General features: G+C 41.1%; 1 protein-coding gene across 2 annotated transcripts in view; it reads left to right on the top strand.

The window, feature by feature from the left end:
- csmd2 (CUB and Sushi multiple domains 2) overlaps positions 1-15,644 on the top strand; it is a 1,532,573-nt gene that overhangs the window by 354,542 nt on the left and 1,162,387 nt on the right. The window lies entirely within an intron of this gene.

The following is a 15,644-nucleotide window of genomic DNA, read 5'->3' as shown; positions in this document are numbered from 1 at the left end:
TCCATATACCTACCACCCTTTGCGCAAAAAAGTTACCCTCAGGTTCCTATTAAATTATTCCTCTCTGATGTTAAACATATGTGCTATGTTTCTTGATTCCCCCACTGGTTAAAAGACAGTGCATTTACCCTACCTATTTACCCTTTCATGATTTTGTACACCTATAGCATCACCCCTCATCCTCATGCACTCCAAGGAAAAAAGTTCTAGCCTGCTCAACCTCTCCCTCTAGCTCACGCCTTAGCGGTCTTGGGAACATGCTCGTAAATCTTATCTACACCTTTTCTAGCTTAACAACATCTTTCCTATAACAGGGTGAGCAAAACTGAACACAATACTCCAAATGTGGCCTCACCAATGTCCTGTACAACTGTAATATGACCTAACTTCTAAACTTCTGACTGATGAAGGCCAATGTGCCAAAAGCCTTCTTGAGTACCCTATCTATCTGTGAAGCTACTTTCAAAGAACTATGTACATGCGCTCCAAGATCCCTCTGCTCAATAACACTCCCCACAGCACTGCCATTCACTGTGTATGTCTTGTCCTGGTTAGACTTCCCAAAATGCAACACCTCACACTACTCTGTAATAAACTCTATCAACCATTCCTCAGCCCACCTGTCCAACCAATCAATTTCCTGCTGCAGTATTTGACAACCACCTTCGCTATCTATAATACCACCTGCTTTGGTGTCATCCGCAAACTTACGAATCATGCCTTGAATGTTCTCGTTCAAATCTTTGATAGAGATGACAAACAGCAATGGGCCCAGCACTGAATCCTGAGACACACCACTATTCACAGGCCTCCTGTCTGAAAAACAACCTTCCACCATCACTCTCTGCTTCCTTCCATGAAGCCAATTTTCTATCCAAATAACCGAGAAACTGTGCAACGCTGTTCTCACAGAAGTCATCTTTTTGTTTATATTTTTTAAATTATTTGTCTTTCACCCTTCCATTTTCTGCCTTAACATTTCAAATGAACTCTCTAGAAATAAGGCATTTCTGGGCTTAATTGGTACGGAAGCCCAATTAGGTGTGAACTGGATTTGCTAGCTTGAGTTATGGCTCAGATCCTGATATGGCAAGTTATAAAATTAAAAGAAAATGCTAGGCAATGGGCTAGCATCAGAAAAATATAATCATAGAACTGTTATTAATGCATCAAACACTGTGATAAATAGCAAGTGTTGAATAATGCTGTGAAAAATAATTGTTCATTGCTTTACCAGCATGCCTATTTTTACGATTTTAATTTCATTTTACTGTACCAATTATGTTCAGCCTAACATGGGCTATTTCTTTATTGGATGATCTGCACAAATAATATATAGTCTCACCATCAAACCATTCAATCCTGTCCTGATGATGGAACAAAGGTTGTAAATGGAGCAATTTAAGGTGATTAGATTAAAGACACTTTCTGAGGAATTAACATGAGAATGTTCTGGAAGTGAAATGAGTGGCTGCTGATAACTATAACTTCCTTTTTTTTCCGACTGAATGGTTTTCTCCTTGACTCCTGCTGATCTAAGTTCCGTCAAGATTTCTGGTGCTGTAATTCATTGAACATAGCCTTGACTTTCGTAGTGATGCTCAGCTATTCTCTGGCGTAGTTTCCATGCTGTATAACTCTATGGCTTTATCCATGATGGGTTATTGCCAGGGTCGCGGTGGGGATGTGTTGTTAATTGGGATTTGAGAGGATGTTGAAAAAGCCATGATGTTTTGTAAACAGCAGGTCATATATTGTTCACTTTTTTCTCTTATTGGTACACCCTCACCAGTTCTCGTAGTTGCTTCTTTGACACTGACTAACTGCACCCATTAACAACACATCCCCCCCCGTGGCAACCCTGGTCTTAACCTGTCACATATATTCCCTTTGTCCTATCTATTCCTGCCCCAACCTCCTCTGCAGTTTAAAATTAACTTGCTTTTCTCCCTTTACAAAGGATCCGGGCAACATTAACTCTGTTTCTCTTTCTGCAGATGCTGCCTGACTTGCTAAATATTTCCATCATTTCCTGTTTATAACAATTATTATTGTCACGTGTGCGCTGTTCCCGAGAACTGCTGGCTGACTCCTATTTATCATTCTTTTAATGACGAGGAGTCGCATGAAGTGCAGTAATTAGTTTGATTAGATTTGTTCCTATTTTGGAGACAAGGCACATCTGAAGGAGGATGGTGGGTAATAGATTAAAACACATGAATAATCTAGTTAAATGTGTGAGTGGCAGAAAGGAAGAAGAACAATATACTGGTTGGGATCAGGGAACAGGGAACATGGAAGATGAGTCAGACTCAAAACAATCGCAATCAATTCATTTTTAGAAAAATAAAGACGTCAAGCATTCACAAACTAACAAAAGCTCTGGTGCAGATTTTAATAAGAGAAGTTACAGTCTGTAATCACGTTACTTTGAGATCACAAAGAATGTTTATTTTGTTGTTTCACTGAAAGATCAAGCGATGTTTAAAGTAAGTTCGACAAAAAATGCCGTGGTAACTCAGCATGTCAGATGTGGATGATGATTGGTGGAATGAGTAGCAATGGAGCTGTTCAAATCCCCAAATACAGTGGGTAGAAAACACCCAAGGATTGAAAGTCCATTGAAAAGCCCTGGATTCTGATTTGAACTCTCAATTTTTTGATTCACGTGAAAGTGCTTCCAATTACCACTGATCAAAACTTTTTAATATCGGCGTAGCTTCTTGTTGATGACGTTTGATATTCTCATGTTGAAATGTCATTACATTTAACCTCAAGAATCTCTTCAAAACTTGTTCCTGCTAAAAGTTCAGGAAGTTCTGTTTCATATTTTCCATTGAATTCCACCTTATTTTTCAATGGCCTTCAATGCCATACCAAAGATAATATTCTGCATTAGGATATTCTTACAGAGTCACAGAGTCGTACAGTACAAAAATGACCCTTTGGCCCAACTCCTCCTTGCTGACCAAGATACCTCAACTAAGCTAGTTCCATTTGCCCATGGCTGGCCTACTAAACCTAGGCTCTCCATGTGCCTCCCAAACTATAATTTAAATGCCATTATAGTACCAATCTCAGCTACTTCCTAAGGTCATAAGTGATAGGAGTAGAATTGGGCCATTCGTCCCATCAAGTCTACTCCGTCATTCAATAATGGATGATCTATCTCTCCCATTCTCCTGCCTTTTCCCCATAACCTCTGACACCTGTATTAATGAATCTATCTATATCTACCTTAAAAATATCCACTCACTTGGCCTCCTCAGCCTTCTGTGGCAAAGAATTCCACAGATGCACCACCCTCTGACTAAATACATTTATCCTCATCTCCTTCCTAAAAGAACATCCTTTAATTCTGAAGCTATGACTAGTCCTAGACTCTCCCACCAGTGGAAACTTCCTTTCTACATCCCTCATCTGACATCTCATTCCATATATCCACCATCCTCTGCGTGATGGTTCCCCCTCAGGTTCCTACTTAATATTACCTCTCTCATCTTAAACCTGTGCTCTCTAGTTCTTGATTCCCTACTCTGGGTAAAAGACCCTGTACATTCACCCTGTCTATGACACTCATGAATATCTGCACCTCTTTAGGATCACTCCACAGCCTTCAACATTCCATGGAGGAAATGCCCTATCTTTCCCATTGACTCCTGGAAGTATTCTCCTAAAGCTTCTCTGCACTCGTTCCAGCTTAAGGACATCTTTACTATAGTAGGGTTTCCAAAACTGAACACCATATTCCAAGTACTCCGAAACAATGTCGTACAACTATCACATAATGTCTCAATTCCTACACTCAATTTCCTGACTGATGAAGGCCAAAGGTCTTCGATACCACCCAATCCACCCATGACACCATTTTGAGTGAACTATGTACGTGAATTCTTTGAACCCTTTGTTCGACAACATTCCTCGGGGTCAGATAATTCTTTGTGAAGATCCTGGCTTGATTTAACTTTCCAAAATACAACAACTCACATTTATCTAAATTAGACTCCATTGGCCATTGCTCAGCCCACTTGCCTATTTGATCACGAAGTTGCTGTATTTCTTGATAACTATTTTCACTGTCTGAAATACCACCTTCTAAATCATATCAGCTTTTACATTTTTTAATCATAGGCATTATGGAATCATAGAGTTTATGGTTTAGAAGTACAATGTCAATCATACAGTATTGGCACAGTACAAAGTCAGCCAGATTTATCCCACCTATTAGCACAGAGTGTACAGACCCACAGACCATGACTTTTAAAGTAAATATCTAAGCAATATTTAAATGTGATCATGATTCCTGCCTGAGCCACAATGTCAGGCAGTGAGTTCCTGATCTCCACCTCTCACTGGTTGTTTTTGTTTGTTCTTTCTTATCTGTACCAATCACTTTAAATCTATATTGACCTTTACATGTATATATTTGACCCTTATAGGTATTTAAAGGGAACAAGTTTGTTTTATTTCTTCTATTGATGTTCCTCATATTTTTTTTAATATTCTAGTTAAGTCTCCCCTCAGCTGTTTTCTAAAGGAAACAGTTTTATCTAACTTGCCCCATGTGGCAATCGTTCCATTTCAGACAACACCATCATGGGACCTCAAGTGCATTTTAATCTGCATTTATTTTCCCTCTTCGTTCTTTAGAAATGTACCTTTGCACAGATTTCAAATTTGTACTGCCATCTATTTGCACATCTTCCTCTTAATGCCTCTCTTATTTGCCCAACCACCTCCTCTTTCAGATATTGTGTTGTTATTAGATAATTTCCCCTCATTTCCACTTGCAGTTTCTTTCTGATAACATTGAGAAGATAAGGTAATAAAACTGCTCAGTGCTGGGTAATGTTATTGATGGAATATTTGCTGAGAAGAATGTCTGAGCTGACAGTGTGGCAAGTTCAATTAGTATCAACGGAGATAAAGTACAGAATTAGCAATATTGCCACTTGCGCTTTACAAATTAATTGAGCTGTTGCAGATTGTCAAACTTTAGTAATTCCTTCAAGCAAATTTACATTTTTTGTGCTCACAGTTAGTAACAAAAATCTCCCTTTTTTTTAACCCTTTCCCTATAATAATGTTTCAGTATTTTTTGGCGTATATTTTCATTTTCATTTTGTAAATGGGAGCCACAGTGATAGCCAAGCATATCTGCGACAGAAAGCCTGATTCAGTTCCTTTCTGGCTGAATCCTAGACACCCTAGAATTCAAAGGACATATCAGGTCAAACGTCCAAGTTCGTTATAATCTGGTTGGGAGAAACTGGTGGAAAATAATTTCCTTTGAGCCTTTGACGCCCAGTTCTAATATTGAATTTTTCTAATGAGACCAATCTCGCTTGTTCGATTCTGGGACATGGTGCTGCAGGAAAATATTTAGAAAACTGCTTGCTTTCTGCAAGAAATTGCTATCCCAGTATTGGCAGAGTAAATCTCCCATTAAAACTATTCTGACTTTAATAGCATGTCTCATCTGCATTTATATATTCTACCAGTTTACCACAACAAGTGACTTCACAATTCTCAGTTTAGTAATATTTCTTAATTCTCTCCATCAAGTCCTCATGACCTGCATCCTTGCTGGTATATCTTCATTGATTAGTGACTTCATCCTGGAAACTACTCCAACAGTTTTACATTTCTCCACTGCAGATCTTATAACATGTTGCAGCTAATTACTAGTTTTGACCACCATGCCATCCTGCCTCGGTAATAAATATTAGACCATGCCCTCCAGTTGAATTTGTGTCTATAATTCATTCAGTTTGTACCTTGTTCTTGGAGAAAGTTTTTAGAGGAAGAACATATGTTTGGGTCATACTTACATGTCCTACCACTCCAGTGATTTATTTCAGTGTTTTCAGTCTCTCACATGGTTTGACAAATTTATACTTTTAGTTTCTCCTTAGCTGTTGTGCACAAGGCACTTTTTCCTGACTGAATCATTATCTTTGGAAATTTCAGGTTCAACCTTAATAAACCAAAGCAAGGACAGACAAATCCCTACTATTGCATTTACTTAGGAAATTACCTACACTTGATTTACAGCTTTAAAGGACTTTGGTTAAGCCACATTTAAAGTATCGTGTGCAGTTTTGGTTGCCCATCACAGGAAGGATGTGGAGATTTTAGAAAGGGTGCAGAGAAGGTTTATCTGAATGATGCCTGGATTAGAAGGTATTAGCTGCAGGGAGAGGTTGGATTGTTATCTCTGGTCTGCGAGAGAGATCTGCCGGAATTATATAAAAATATGAGAGGGCATAGATAGCATCAGCAGTCAAAACCTATTTCCCAAGCTGGAAATATCAAATACGAGAGGTCATAGCTTTAGGATGAAAGGGGTGAATTTTAATAAAGATATAGAGTGCATTCACAAAGTATTCAGACCCCTTCACTTTTTCCATATTTTGTTACCTTACAGCCTTATTTTAAAATGGATTAAATTATTTTTTTTATCATCAATCTACACACAATCCCCCATAATAAAAAAGTGAAAACTGGTGTTTAGAAAATTTTGCAAAGTAATTAAAAATAAATAACTGAAATATCACATTTACATAAGTATTCAGACCCTTTACTCAGTACTTTGTTGAGGCACCTTTAGCAGCGATTACAGCCTCAAGTCTTCTTGGGTATGATGCTGCAAGCTTGGCACACCTGTATTTGGGTAGTTTCCCCCATTCTTCTCTGCAGATCCTCTCAAGCTCTGTCAGGGTGGATGGGGAGCGTCGATGCACAGCTATTTTCAGGTCCCTCCAGGGATGTTCGATCGGGTTCAAGTCCGGCTCTGGCTGGGCCACTCAAGGACATTCACAGACTTGTCACAAAGCCACTCCTGCATTGTGTTGGCTGTGTGCTTAGGGTCGTTGTCCTGTTGGAAGGTGAACCTCCGTCCCAGTCTGAGGTCCAGAACGCTCTGGAGCAGGTTTTCATCAAGGATCTCTCAGTACTTTGCTCCGTTCATCTTTCCTTCGATCCTGACTAGTCTCCCAGTTCCTGCCGCTGAAAAAAATCCCCACAGCATGATGCTGCCACCACCATGCTTCATCATAGGTATGATATTGGTCAGGTGATGAGCGGTGACGTTCGGCATTCAGGTCAAAGGGTTCAATCTTGGTTTCATCAGACTAGAGAATCTTGTTTCTCATGGTCTGAGAGTCCTTTAGGTGCCTTTTGGCAAACTCCAAGTGGGCTGTCATGTGCCTTTTACTGAGGAGTGGCTTCCGTCTGGCCATTCTACCATGATTGGTGGAGTGCTGCAGATATAGTTGTCCTTCTGGAAGGTTCTCCCATCTTCACAGAGGAACTCTGGAGCTCTGTCACAGTGACCATCGGGTTCTTGGTCACCTCCCTGACCAAGGACCTTCTCCCCCGATTGCTCAGTTTTGTCGGGTGGCCAGTTCTATGAAGAGTCCTGGTGGTTCCAAAGTTCTTCCATTTAAGAATGACGGAGGCCACTGTGCTCTTCAGGACCTGCAATGCTGCAGAAATTGCTTTATACCCTTCCCCAGATCTGTGTCTCAATGCAATCCTGTCTCGGAGGTCTACGGACAATTTCTTCGTCTTCATGGCTTGGTTTTTGCTCTGACATGCACTGTCAACTGTGGGACCTTATATAGACAGGTGTGTGCCTTTTCAAATCATGTCCAATCAATTTAATTTAGCACTGGTGGACTCCAATCAAGTGTAGAAACATCTCAAGGATAATCAATGGAAACAAGATGAACCTAAGCTCAATTTTGAGTGTCATAACACAGGGTCTGAATACTTATGTAAATGTGATATTTCAGTTATTTCTTTTTAATTACTTTGCAAAAAATTTCAAACACCTCTTTTCACTTCTTCATTCTGGGATATTGTGTGTAGATTGCTGATTTTAAAAAAAAGAATTTAATCCATTTTAAAATAAGGCTGTAACGTAACAAAATGTGGAAAAAGTGAAGGGGTCTGAATACTTTCTGAATGCACTGTATGGGGCAAGTTTTTGTACATAGAGGCTGGTGGGTTCCTGTTGGGTGTGGTGGAGGAGGCAGATATGATAGTGGCATTTAAGATATTTTTGGATAAGTACATGGATATGGAGAAATGGAGGGATATGTTTTATGTACAGGCAAATAGGGTTTGGATAAGGTTAGCATCATGTTTGGCACAGACATGGTGGGCAAATTGGCCTGTTCCTGTTCTGTACTGTTCTATCTGCTATGATCCCCACCAACGAGTATGGTTTGTGACTGCCATACGTTTTTTTTTTTGCTTGAACCTTGCTCCTGGCCTGATTTGTGCTGAGCCCATTCCAACAGTGCTAGTATACTTTGAAGTGCAACCTTTCTTTCTCATACTGCTCTTTCAACTTCCTATTTACCTCCTTAATCTGCTTTCCCCCATGCTAGTTTCCACATGTTTTACTTGAATTTTCTGGTTCTATATTTTAGTGATGACATTTTTTCCATATTTACCAGGGGCTGCTCATTGCTGCCTCACAGTGCCAGATCCTTACGTTTGATCCTGACCTCCGGTACTGACTGTGCAGAATTTGAATATCCTCCCCGAAACCGTGTGCGTTTTCTCTGGATGATTCGGTTTCCGCCCACTTTCCGAAGATGTGCGGGGTTGTAGATTAATTTATGGGCCGCAGGGCCTGTTTCCACGCTGAACATCTTAAATGACATGTTAAAATGTAAATCTTTTCAGTACATCAACAAATGACTCAACTCCTCCTTAAAATGCAACAATACAAAAGGCAGCATGTTAATATTCAATGCACATCAAAACTCAGTGAAAGAGTATTCTGAAATACCTTTTGATGCAGTCACAGCTGAATAGTTCCATAGTGAACAATGTGTGTATTAACACTGTATTCACTATTTACATTGATCATTTCCTTTTATTTTTGTTTGGACAGCAGTCATTTTGATTTCCTCTATGCATGAAGAATCAAAACTGATCTGCAGGGATTGAAAGCTGCAGTTTGGAATGCTATCTTTGAAAAGTATTTACATCTGTTGAATAGTTTTCTTATCCTGATTTATTTTGTGAGATAACATTGAACGGAGTCGGGTTGTTGGAGTCTGAACCGATTTTTTTTTTGAAGCCCACTTGTTATATTCCAGCTGGATTCATTACCAATGCATGCTAAAATGTATTAAAACAATTATACCAAATAGGATTTTTTTTTTAATTTGCCCTCCCAACAAGTAGAAGGCACTTGTGCGTTTTAAAATGTTACTGAATATGAATTGCTTATAGTGAATACAAATGCTCCCCGACTAACGATGCTTCGACTTGTGATATTTCGACTTTGCGATGGTACGAACGGTAGCAACCCATAGCGAGCCGCTGCTCGCTTCCGGCCAAGTGATCAGGTGTATAAAATGCATTTCGTCGTAAGATATTACGATGGGTTTCTCGGAACGTAACCTTATCATAAGTTGAGGAGCACCTGTAATAGTTTTTAGCAAGGACTATTTGATGTTAGTTTTTGGTTGCATTGATTCGACTGTGGCCAATAATTTACAAGGAGAGTTAGAGTTAATAACTCCACCAATAATTGTTAGTATAGAAAATCTGCAATTCAAAACCTTCTTCTGCATGGCTGCTTGGAGGACAAGTTTCCCGTTGGATATCAAAGAAGTAAGGTATTGTCACAGGATGCGAGCTCTGACTTGAAGTTACTCTGCGAAACAAATCTTCGGAGCACAGATGAATTGTCGGAGCCTCACATATCAGCAGTCTTGCCAGAGACAGTGATCAATTAGGGTGACAGTTTGGAGATTGGGTTATACTGCAGAAACAGCTGCAATCTCCACTGAGCAATGAGGGTGGCCACACTGTGTATATTTTGTCTTGGGTTCTCTGTTGGAGACCTGTGTAAATACACACAATATCAATCAGTCTGTCGTAGATCACCACAACAAACAGTTGAAAGATGTCTTGTTTGTCAGATAACAGTGGCAGTATATTTCCCTTGGACAAGAGAGAGCAAGATAACAGGAGTTGTAGCAGTCAATAGAAAATTAGAAATCCCCAAATTTTAAGCATGATAGACTTTGCACCTGCCAGATTTTCAGACCTTTGACCAGCAGATTTCGAAGATATATTTTGCTTTCAGTTCTTGATACAGTCTGGTTCAGGATTTGGGGTTGAGAGTAACTATATGGTACAGCTGTAGGTTTCTTTTCTAGTTAAGCTTTTCTATTATTATTTGACAAAGTACTGTCTGCATCCATGTTTTACTCCACAATTAATACAGATCAGAAATACTCATTTAAGATCTCACCCACCTCCCGTGGCTCTTCATATAGATGACCTCACTGATCCTTAAGGCAACCTATTCTCTCACTCGTTACACTTTTGCTCTGAATATACTTAGAGAATCTTTTAGGATTCTCCATCATCTTATCTAACTGTGATACCTCATCTTCCCCTTTTTTCCCCTCTTAGTTTCTTTCTTAACTATACTGCAACATCCCATGTACTCTTCAAGGGACGGGCTTGATCCCAGCTGCCTGTACCTGATATATGCCGCCTTTTTTTTACTGGAACAGAGCTTCAATGTCCCCGACCAACCAGGCCTCCCTAATCCCGCCAACCTTGCCCTTTACTCTGAAAGGAATACGCTAATCCTGAACTCTTCCAGTCTCACTTTGAAAAGGCTCCCACTTGCCAGACATCCCTTAACCTATGAACAGCATCTCCCACTCAATCATTGGTTTCTGACCAATGCCATCAAAAATAGCCTTAGTTCTTAAAGAAACCATTCCTTACTTAAATCCACAGATAATTGCTCTGAGAAACTGCATCAAATGCTTTGCATTTACTCCATTGAGAATTAATTCTCAAGTATTCCTTGGCCAATTTCACTTGGTTTGTCTTTATCAAGATTAAATACAAATAAATTATCGAATGAATTGATGTCCCCAATGGACATTGTATAATTCTAACTCCAGTATGGTAGCACGTAGGTGATCTTTTACAACAATTGAATGTTTTCAAGATACAATTTATTATAGTCATACCTTTTGGCCCAACTCGCCCACACCGATCAACATCAAAGTCAAAGTCAAAGTCAATTTTATTGTCAATCCTCAGCCAGTTTACACAGACAGAAAATCGAAATACCGTTTCCCACAATCCCGAGGAACAAAGTGCATAAAACTAAGTTAAAATTAAAAAGGCACAGCAAACAACAATCAACATAAAATATAAAATATAGTCACTTCAAATGCGTTAAAAAATTTTTTTTTAAAAGTGTCTGGTGCTGGATGTGCGTGTGTGTGGGGTGTTAAAGTCCAGGTCCAATAGGGGCAGGGGAGAGAGGAGGAAGGGAGGGGAGAGAGTTCAGCATCCTGACAGCCTGGTGGAAAAAACTGTTCTTTTGTCGGGTGGTGCTTGACCTCAGGCTGCGAAACCTTCTCCCTGAAGGCAGGAGGGTGAAGAGGCTGTTGGAGGGGTGGGAGGGGTCACCCACAATGCTCAATGCTTTGCGGGTGAGGCGGGTGGTGTAAAGGACCAGGAGTGTTGGGAGTGAGGCGCCAGTGATCCTCTCAGCAGTGTTCACTATGCGCTGCAGGGTCTTGCGGCTGGAGGCTGTGCAGCTGCCGAACCACACAGTGATGCAGCTGCTGAGGATGCTCTCGATGGCGCCTCGGTAAAAAGTGTACATGATGGGTGTGGGGGCTCCCGCTCTCTTCAGTTTGCGGAGGAAGTAGAGGCGCTGCTGGGCTTTCTTTGCGATGGACGTGATGTTGTTGCTCCAGGAGAGATCCTCGGTGATGTTCACCCCCAGGAATTTGGTGCTGCTCACCTGCTCCACAGCAGCACCATTGATGGTCAGTGGGTGGGGGTGTTGGGTGTGCGTTCTCCTGAAGTCGACAACAATCTCCTTTGTTTTCTCCACATTCAGGAAGAGATTGTTGTCTGTGCACCACGCGGCCAGCTGGTCCACCTCCTTCCTGTAGTGGGTCTCGTCGTTGTTGCTGATGACATGCCCCATCTACACTAGTCCCATCTGCCTATGATTGGCCCACATACCTTTTCACCTAACCTATACTATCCATGTACGTGTCCAAATGTTTTTTAAACGTCGTGATAGCACCTGCCTCAACTACCTCTTCCAGAAGCTTGTTCCATATACCTACCACCCATTGTGTCAAATATTTGTCGGTAAAATATTTAGAATGGAGAAGAGCGAGTGGCCAGAGAGCGACTCTCCCTTGATTATGCTGCTGGTCTTGCCGAGGCCTCTTGACCAGAACCTCATTTCTCTCATCATCCAAGCTTCCTTACACCCACCTGCCTTACCCTTCACTCTCACAGGAACATGCATGCCCTGGACTCTTGTCAGCACAAAACATCGCACTTTCCTGATATTCATTTTCCTTCAATCAACCTGCTCCAATCAACTTGAGCGGGTTCCTGTCTAATACCTTCCCAAAGATGACCTTGCCCCAATTTATAATTTTAACTTGTGGGGCCGGCCTGTCTTTATTCATAACTATCCTAAACGTAATACAGCAGTGGTCACTGGTCTCAAAAGGCTCATCCACAAATAATGTATCCACTTGCCCCTCCTAATTTCCTAAAATTAGATCGCCTGTCCCATGCAAGGCCCTCTACATATTGCCTGAAGAAACTTTCCTGAACACATTTGACAAATTCTGCCGCATCCAAACATTTTGCACGATGACATTCCCAGTCAATATTGGGAAAGTTAAAATCCCCTCTTACAACATCCCTGCAGCTGCCTGAAATCTCCTGGCATATTTGCTCTTCTAATTCCAGCTGACTATTTGAAATGATTCTGGACAGCAAAGCTTTCCTTCTCATTATGAGTGATATGGGGTCAGTTGAAATAGAATGGTGATGTCAAATGCAAAAGCAAATCTAATCTAGATCCCTGATCGGCAAGATCTTGTAAGCAGGAATGCAATAATTGAGCAGCCAATGAATGTGAACCCATTTGTACCAGAGGCATAGGTGTGTGGCTGATTTCCAATGTTTATTGTCCCTGCTTATGACTGCATATGCTCGTGACATCTTCCACCATTGTGAATTAGCCAGAAAATTCAACGGGACTACTCCACTGTTTGCATCCTACGCGTAGCATCTCGCCCAGAACATGCTGGATTTGCACATTAATTGTTCTTTAAACTCCCAGCAGAATTTTGAGTGTGGTGATTACCAGTGTAAGAATCTTATTAACATGATAACTTTTTATAGACAATAGATAATAGGTGCAGGAGGAGGCCAATCGGCCCTTCGAGCCTGCACCGCCATTCAATGTGATCATGGCTGATCATTCTCAATCAGTACCCCGTTCCTGCTTCTCCCCATACCCCCTGACTCCGCTAACCTTTATAGCTCTATCTAGCTCTCTCTTGAATGCATTCAGAGAATTGGCCTCCACTGCTTTCTGAGGCGGTGAATTCCACAGATTCACAACTCTCTGACTGAAAAAGTTTTTCCTCATCTCAGTTCTAAATGGCCTACCCCTTATTCTTAAACTGTGGCCCCTTGTTCTGGACTCCCCCAACATTGGGAACATATTTCCTGCCTCTAACATGTCCAACCCCTTAATAATCTTATACGTTTCGATGAGATCCCCTCTCATCCTTCTAAATTCCAGTGTATACAAGCCTAGTCGCTCCAGTCTTTCAACATATGAGTCCCGCCATTCCGGGAATTAACCTAGTAAACCTACGCTGCACGCCCTCAATAGCAAGAATATCCTTCCTCAAATTTGGAGACCAAAACTGCACACAGTACTCCAGATGCGGTCTCACTAGGGCCCTGTACAACTGCAGAAGGACCTCTTTGCTCCTATACTCAACTCCTCTTGTTATGAAGGCCAACATTCCATTGGCTTTCTTCACTGCCTGCTGTACCTGCATGCTTCCTTTCAGTGACTGATGCACTAGGACACCCAGATCTCGTTGTACGTCCCCTTTTCCTAACTTGACACCAGGAAAGGCTTGAGAGTGGGATTTGATGGGACCTTCCCAGGGGGGTCATGTATTTTCCATCAGTCACAGACCCTAGGGGTTAAGGGGCTGTGTACTTATGTTAGTGAGTCAGTGAGGTTAAGGCCTGATACTACTTTGACCTTGGGCTTGGTTTTCTCGGTTGAGCGCTTATCGTGTTGTTTTAGCCCAAGTACTTTGTGTGTTAATAACAATTTGTAAGAAGATTGGGTAAAGAAATTGGTGAACATACATGAGGATGCATGGTACTTCGTGCGCGGGGTGATGTTTGGAAACTCGGGCAAATGACGGAATGTGTGTACGCAAGTTAGAGAGTTAATGTGCTATTAAAACCTCATTATTCTGCGGCTTCACTGTGTTTAAAATTGATTTTCAATTACTTAATGCAGAAATAAATATCAGTACACCATTCATATGATGCACATGCTCATGGGAATTTTGGGATGTGGGACATCAATTGAGCATTGTTGGTGACAGTGAGCATTATGGCGCTCTTGATTAAAGAAAAACAATGGATTCTGAAGTTGTCGGGGGCAATTGTCAATGGATGCCACTGGTACAGAAATGCTTCCAGTACTGTGGTAGGTACAGAAGATTGAAGTAATCGATTTATTTTTACATTCTTTCTTCTTTTTATGTTCCTATGAATGGTCATTCACTTTATAACTGAATGAAAATGGCTTTTTTTCTTTTACATTTTGGAGGACTTACAACTCTATTCTGGAGCATGGTTTTTTCGTGCAACAATATTGTATCGGCCTTGCCTCTAATATGCAAGCAATAACACTGAACCAGTCACAAGAAATCAAGCTGGTAAAAACTCAGGCCCTGTGGAATTTGGTTTGTGACATTTGCAAGATGCATCTTTTAACACATTGTGTTTCAATTAGAAACAAATTCATTTCCGCAGAGTTACAGATATTCCAGTGTTAAAGTAGTTGCTTTCTAATGTTATTTCCATCCCTCTGCCTGCACTTCCACCTAAGTCGCAGACAGTGATTGTTGCCATGGCGAAGTGTCTCAAAGACGTCTGCAGCTGTACTGATGAATATTTTACATATACAGCAAGCATTTAGAATTCCTCAGTTATGCTCTTTGGGAGTTGTTCCAATTAGCCAATACTTTCTGCTAATCAGCAATAATCAACATTAACAATGTAGACACAAAATGCTGGAGTAACTCAGCGGGTCAGGCAGCATCTCTGGAGAGAAGGAATGGGTGACGTTTCGGGTCGAGACCCTTCAGACAGATGTCAGGGGAGGGGGCAGGACCAAGATAGGATATAGTAAGAGACAGGAAGACTAGTGGGAGAACTGGGAAGGGGGATGGGAAAGAGAGTGACATAGTGGCTATCTGAAGTTAGAAAAATCAATGTTCATATCCCTGGGCTGAAATCTGCCCAAGCAAAATATGAGATGCTGTTCCTCCAATTTGCGCTGGGCCTCACCATGACAATGGAGGAGACCCAGGACAGAAAGGTCAGATTGGGAATAGGAGGGGGAGTTGCATGAATGAATGAATAAGTTTATTGGCCAAGTATGCATATACAAGGAATGTGCCTTGGTGCTCCGCTCACAAATGACAACACAAACGTACAGTTAACAATTGAGAACCACATCATAACAATAAGGATACAACTTTACGGTCCAAACATGTGGG

This window comes from Rhinoraja longicauda, chromosome 27 (genome assembly GCF_053455715.1).
Source record: "Rhinoraja longicauda isolate Sanriku21f chromosome 27, sRhiLon1.1, whole genome shotgun sequence".
NCBI lineage: Eukaryota > Metazoa > Chordata > Chondrichthyes > Rajiformes > Arhynchobatidae > Rhinoraja > Rhinoraja longicauda.
Note: the sequence above shows the minus strand (reverse complement) of the source record. Positions and strands in the feature narration are given on the sequence as shown.